Here is a 6,410-nt window from a genome sequence, read left to right on the forward strand (position 1 = left end):
GACCAGCCGACGGGGGCTGGAATGAAGAAATGGAGGCCCAGACAGGCCCAGCATCCTACCCAGTCAAGGCCACCCCACAAGCTCCTTGGATTGTCAGCTCCTCCTTCTAGACCATTTCCTGGGTTCAAGAATTATCACCTGATCCCTGCCCCCAGTCTCCAGGAAAACCCTAGGGTGGTAGCTTTCCCAGACTGCCACCTGGATATGGGTCCACGGGCCACTGACTTCCAGGTTTCCTGGCACAGACGCAGAGGGCAGATGGGCAGATGGGCAGGTGTGGCTAACATCAGGGGCCAAGGGGCTGGGGTTCCTCATTGCCTAGTGTCACTCCAAAAGCAGTTCCAAGTGCCAAGATGAGCACCTGTGCTAAGGCCAAGAGGCCAAAACACACCTCAAAGGCTACAGAAGATGGATGGGGGTTCCTCTGACATTGAACAGCAACAACAGCAACAGAGGAGGTGACATCATGACATCATGATTAAAAACACAGACCCTGATGGCAGCCTGCCACTTCTAAATTCTGTCTCTGCAGCTTGCCTTGGGCTAATTCCCGGCCTGCTGAGACTGTGAAGCAGAATTAGCAATAGCTGCCCCATTGGCTGGATGACAAAATGAGTAAATGAGGTAATGACTCCAAGTTTTGCCTTGACCTTCCCCTTCTCAGGCCCTGAGCACAGTGGTTGTCTGTGAGCTGCAGGAAAGGTCCCTTCTACCATGGCTACTTCCTGGTTCTCTGCTCTGCCCACATATCTTCACTCCTAGTATTTTTTCAGTACATTATAACAAATATACAGGAAATACGACTTACTTGCTCCATGCTTTCAGATAGACAACTTAAAGATTAAAAGACACAAATCCTTCACCAATTAATGAATTCGTTCAATGCAATGCCAATAAAGATTCTGACTGATTTTACTTTTTACATTTTCCAAAACCTATTATTCTAACATTTATATGGAAGCATATAGTCCTCAAATAGGTGAGTCAACCTTAATGACAGAGGGTATGAAAGGAAGACTTGACCTCCATATATAAAGATATAACAAGCCAGAGTAAACGCAATATGGAATCTGTGCAGGGATAGGAAAGAAGATTACTGGAACAGAAATGAGTGCTCAGAGGCAGACTCCTATACACCTGTGTATATTCATTAAGGGGGACTTAATACATAATAAGAGTGACGCCACCCAGAAGGGCAGGTGGTCTCATGATGGCGTTGGAATACCGGCTCATTAAATGGAGAAAAAATAAAGCAAGATTTCTGCCAACCCTACAGAGGTGGGTAGATGATCAACCCAGGTCTGTCTGTAACAAGGGGGTCACGTTATGGAGTTTATGTGAGGGCTTAAGGAATTCAGCTCAGGATGGAGACAGTTTCTATGTGTGTAGAAACATGTTTGATTTTCCAATGTTCCAAGTAACAACCAAAACAACTTTATCAATGCTGGGCATTTTTGAGGCCCTCTCTTGAACACTTGGAAACTGAGTTTCCATCCCTGGAAGGGCAAAGAGGTAATTAGTGTGGGTCCACAGCAACATGGGTGAATCTTAAAAAACAGCTCTTAATGAGAATATAAGAACCAGAAAGAGATAGTGACACAACAGCATTTACATATATTAAAAATATCTGTCTAGGTTCGGTGCCTGTGGCTCAAGCGGCTAAGGCGCCAGCTACATACACCTGAGCTGGCAGGTTCGAATCCAGTTCAGACCCACCAAACAACAATGACGGCTGCAACCAAAAAATAGCCGGGCATTGTGGCAGGCACCTGTAGTCCTAGCTTCTTGGGAGGCGGAGGCAGGAGAATCGCTTGAACCCAGGAGTTGGAGGTTGCTGTGAGCTGTGATGCCATAGCACTCTACCCAGGGCGACAGCTTGAGGCTCTGTCTCAAAAAAAAAAAAAAAATCTGGCTAGGCGCAGTACCTCACGCCTGTAATGCTAGCATTCTGGGAGGCTGAGGCGGTGGATTGATTGAGATGAGTAGTTTGAGACCAGCCTGAACAAGAATGAGACTCCTCCATCAAAATAGAAAAATTAGCTGGGCATTATGGTGGGCACCTGTAGTCCCAGCTACTTGTGAAACTAAAGCAAGAGGATTGCTTGAGCCCAGCAGTTTGAGATTACTGTAAGCTATGATGACACCGTGGCATTCAACCCCAGGGTGATAGATTGAGACTCTGTCTCAAATAAAGAAATAAATAAGGCTGGGCACGGTGGTTCATGCCTGTAATCCTAGCACTCTGGGAGGCCGAGGCAGGTGGATTGCTTGAGCTCACAAGTTCTAGACTAGCCTGAGCAAGAGCAAGACTCTGTCTCTACTTATAATAGAAAAACAGAGGCAGGCTCGGTGACTCTGGCTCAAGCGGCTAAGGCACCAGCCACATACACCTGACCTGGTGGGTTCGAATCCAGCCAGGGCCCACCAAACAACGATGGCTGCAACCAAAAAAATAGCCAGGCATTGTGGCGGGCGCCTGTGGTCCCAGCTACTTGGGAGGCTGAGGCAAGAGAATCAGTTAAGCCCAGGAGTTGGAGGTTGCTGTGAGCTGTGATGCCACAGCACTCTACCCAGGGCAACAGCTTGAGGCTCTGTCTCAAAATAAATAAATAGATAAATAAATAAATAAAAATAAAGCTGATTTAAAAAAAAAAAAAAGAAAAACGGAGGCAAGGGATCACTTGAGCCCAAGAGTTTGAGGTTGCTGTGAGCTATGTTGATGCCATGGCACTCAACCCATGACAGCTTGAGACTCTGTCTCAAAATAAACAAGTAAATAAAATAAGAATATCAGCATGCAAAACAATACTGATTTTGGAAAATAATACACATCAAATGGTTGTCATAGGACATGGGAATGAGATCAGGACAAAAGGGAATAAATAAATATGTAGAAGGAATGAAATGATGTATGGGGGGAAATGGAAAATGAAGCTTATCTTGCATCCTACTAGTCCAACACATCACCTGTTTTCCTTTATCTTCTTCCCTTCCTTCCTTCTCCCCATGCAAATTCCCCACAGAAGTAATCACAGGCTGCTTCATTCCAAGACTGATGTTCACACACTGTCTCAGAAGCTTTTCCGCATTCTAATTCATCCACCGGACTTCATTCTTCACAGCTGCATAATATCCCAGCCAGACGGGGAAAATCATTCTTTATTACTGAGACTTGAGATGATTCCTAAGTTTCCACCAATAACAAAAACTGTACAACCTTATGAGGACACTGACAATGTTTCTCTGGACCCCTTTAGCCCCTCTCACTCACACCTGCACAGGTCCAAGGATTCCTTCTTCCCCAAATAAAATAGTAACAATTGTATTTTATGACTGCATTGGTACAAAAACAAATATAATCCAGGGTGGACTCATAATTATATAGTCATTACTATTCTCTTCATTTTTTCCTTCTGAATATTTTATTTTAGAGATGAGGTCTTGCTCTGTTCCCCAGGTTGAAGTCCAGCGATGAGATCTGAGCTCACTGCAACCTCAAACTCCTGTGCTAATGTGATCCTCCACCCTTAGCCTCCCAATTAGCTGGGACTACACACGCACACTACTATGGCTGGATAATTGTTTCATTTTTTGTACAGATGAAGTCTTGCTGTGTTGCCCAGGCTGGTCTCAAACTTCCGGCCTTAAATGATCCACCTGCCTCGGTCTCCCAAAGTGCTGGAATTACAGGTATTACCACACCTGGCTTCTTCTGAATTTAAAAGAAATTAAAATCCAGCTTTTTTTTTTTTTTTATCACTTATGACATTTTATTGGCACATGACAATTCACATGGATCCCTGCTGCATTTTACATTACACCAAGTAAGACTGTTTAGCCATCTACATTCATTCTTATTGGATATTTTTCTTAAGTTATAATTTAATTCCCAACACTTATTTTACCTGCGACAAAGGGAACAACAGTGATTCCTCGGTGTAATAGGAAAAATATATTTGGCTTATAATAAAAAAATTCCTAGGACATTCAAAAATATATATGCATGCCTAAAACTGAGTCAGAGCCTTCTTAAATCCATTCTGGTTACATCCCCTGGTTCACTTTTATTCCCTTCTCTAGGCAAAAGGAAGCCTGTTAATGCAGGTTATCAAAGAGTTATTCCCCAGCACTTATAAACAGATACACTTACCAAGAGCAACCGTTCCATTTTTAGAACATGTCATAAAGTATGAAGATAAATTATGATTTTAAAAAGTATACAGGCTCCTTTTTCTATGTGTGGCTCTGAAAAAGATAACACCCACAATGGCATTCTATTATGGAGTTCTCACAATCACCTCGGCTTACTAGAATATAGTATGGTATGATACTCTTTCCTCAGTAAAACTGAACATTTTTGCAGGCCACAAACCTTAGAGATAGGTTTTCCCTTTCCTTTGAGGTTATCTGCTAACTCAGAGGACTAGACCCAGAGCTCAGTAAGGCAGCCTAGCTCTGTCTACCATGGTGGACAGCTACTCCAGGCCCCACCCTGTCTTTTTGTCCATCTCGATGAGGGCTACGGCGAGCATGCAGTGGGGTGGGGTCTGTAGCATCTGCCAATTCCTATGGTGTAAATAGATATTACCCACTGCCAATTTTAAGCTATCAAACATTACTAAATGGAATTTGAGAAAAGATGCAAAGCCGCTCACCATTCTCTAGTATTTCCATTGTACTGAAACAATAAGGATAAGTCATTTCATGAGCATAGGTGCTAGTAAAATATAGTAAAATAATTAGGGATGGGTTTGGAGTATTTATTATGTTTGTTTTTAATGTAATTATTTACACAGGGCTTATTATTTAATTTTTAATAATGGGTGTGTTTGACCACTGGCTCACAAAAATCACTGAAAATTTAACCACCAGCTCTCTCCAGCCAATGTACCACTTGACCAGTGTACCATGGACACAGGACCCAAACAATCCCAGAAGACTACATTTCCCAGAAGCCTCCTCCCCAGGACCAGCTCTCAGCTTCCAAAGCTGTTACCATGGAGACAGCTAACAGATAGTTCAGGCTGTCCTTGGACGGGTGAGGAGGGAGCAGAGGATGGGACCTGGGGTGGACACTGTCTGGCAGAAGGAGGGGGAGGAACAGGGGGAAGGGAGCTGGTTTTGCATGGGGGGCCCCAGCCCTGATCTTTCTGGGGAAGCTTTTGGAGGGTGTGTGTTTGGTGGGGAAGAGGAGGTTGCTGCCGGAGAAGGGGTACAGGGAAGGGCCTGTGGGTAGGAACAGGGTCCAGGGAACTTTGAAGTGGGTCTGCCCTCACACACTGGGCTGTAGCAGAAGAGGCCGCCTGCGTAGGAGATAAAGTGTTGCAGGTTCTCCGTAGCTCTGCCTCTGAAGCGGTCTCAGGGTCCCCTCTCAGCACCTGCACCATGGTAACCCCTGCTGCCCACTGACACCTCGGCCTTCTCGTCAACCAACATCTTTCCTTGCTCACTACTCCCCACCCCCATCATCCCTTCTAGGACTTACCATTTCATTAGACCTGGAGACACATGGGTTTCAGAACCCAAAGTATATGGGTTCAAGTCCCAGATCTGCCACTTACCTTTACACAGTTCACTTAATCTCTAGGCCTCAGTCTTCTCATCTGCAAAGTGGTTATCATAAGTGTCTGCCGCCTAGAGTTATTAGAGGATAAATAAGATGATCTCTGCACAACTCTTAGCACAGGGCCTGGCACACAGTAGGTATTCTGTAAACTATTAATATAAGCACCTAGTCATGGTTAGTACTGCCCTCCCTTGGCTCATCCTCTCTGAGCCCAGGAGGCAGACAAACCGAGCTGGTGCTGCCTGGCTAGAGGTTTGCCCCAGGGGAACTGGACTCCTGAATGGTGTTAGCCTCAGGTGGGCTGGACCTCCTGCAAGAGGAGTGTTCAGCCTCTCCTGAGTCCTAGAGCACAGAATGTCAGAATTGAACAGAAAATATCTGTCCCTCCCTTCATATCGCCTGGGTCTTCCAGTAAGTGAAGAGGAAACTGGGGCCCAGAATGGGGCAGAGAGTGGCTCAGGGGCCCAGCAGGAGCTGTTAGCTCAACCAAGGTGGCCAGTGACTTACCTCCCCGGGACGCCGAGGCAGCCTGGGCAGGGGTGTGGAGTGGTGGGGTGGTGTCAACCCTTATTTCCTGGTCCCTTTTGCCTCTTGGTCATGGCTTCTTTCCAGAGGGTGATGACAAAGCCGAGGAGATTCTTCCCTTCTCCCCTCCACCCCCAAATCCTGTGGGTTGGATTGGTTTCCTTCCTTTCTGGAACTTTGCCTCATTTGCTATAAAGAAAATAGATATGTGAGGTGGGCTAATGCAAGACCCATTTGCATTGGGTCTTTTGGGAGGCTGCAGATTGGTGGATCAGCCGGGTGACATTGGGTAGCATGTGACAGGGATCCAAGTAGGGGC

The sequence above is a fragment of the Nycticebus coucang genome, chromosome 2 (genome assembly GCF_027406575.1).
Source record: "Nycticebus coucang isolate mNycCou1 chromosome 2, mNycCou1.pri, whole genome shotgun sequence".
In the NCBI taxonomy this organism is placed as follows: domain Eukaryota; kingdom Metazoa; phylum Chordata; class Mammalia; order Primates; family Lorisidae; genus Nycticebus; species Nycticebus coucang.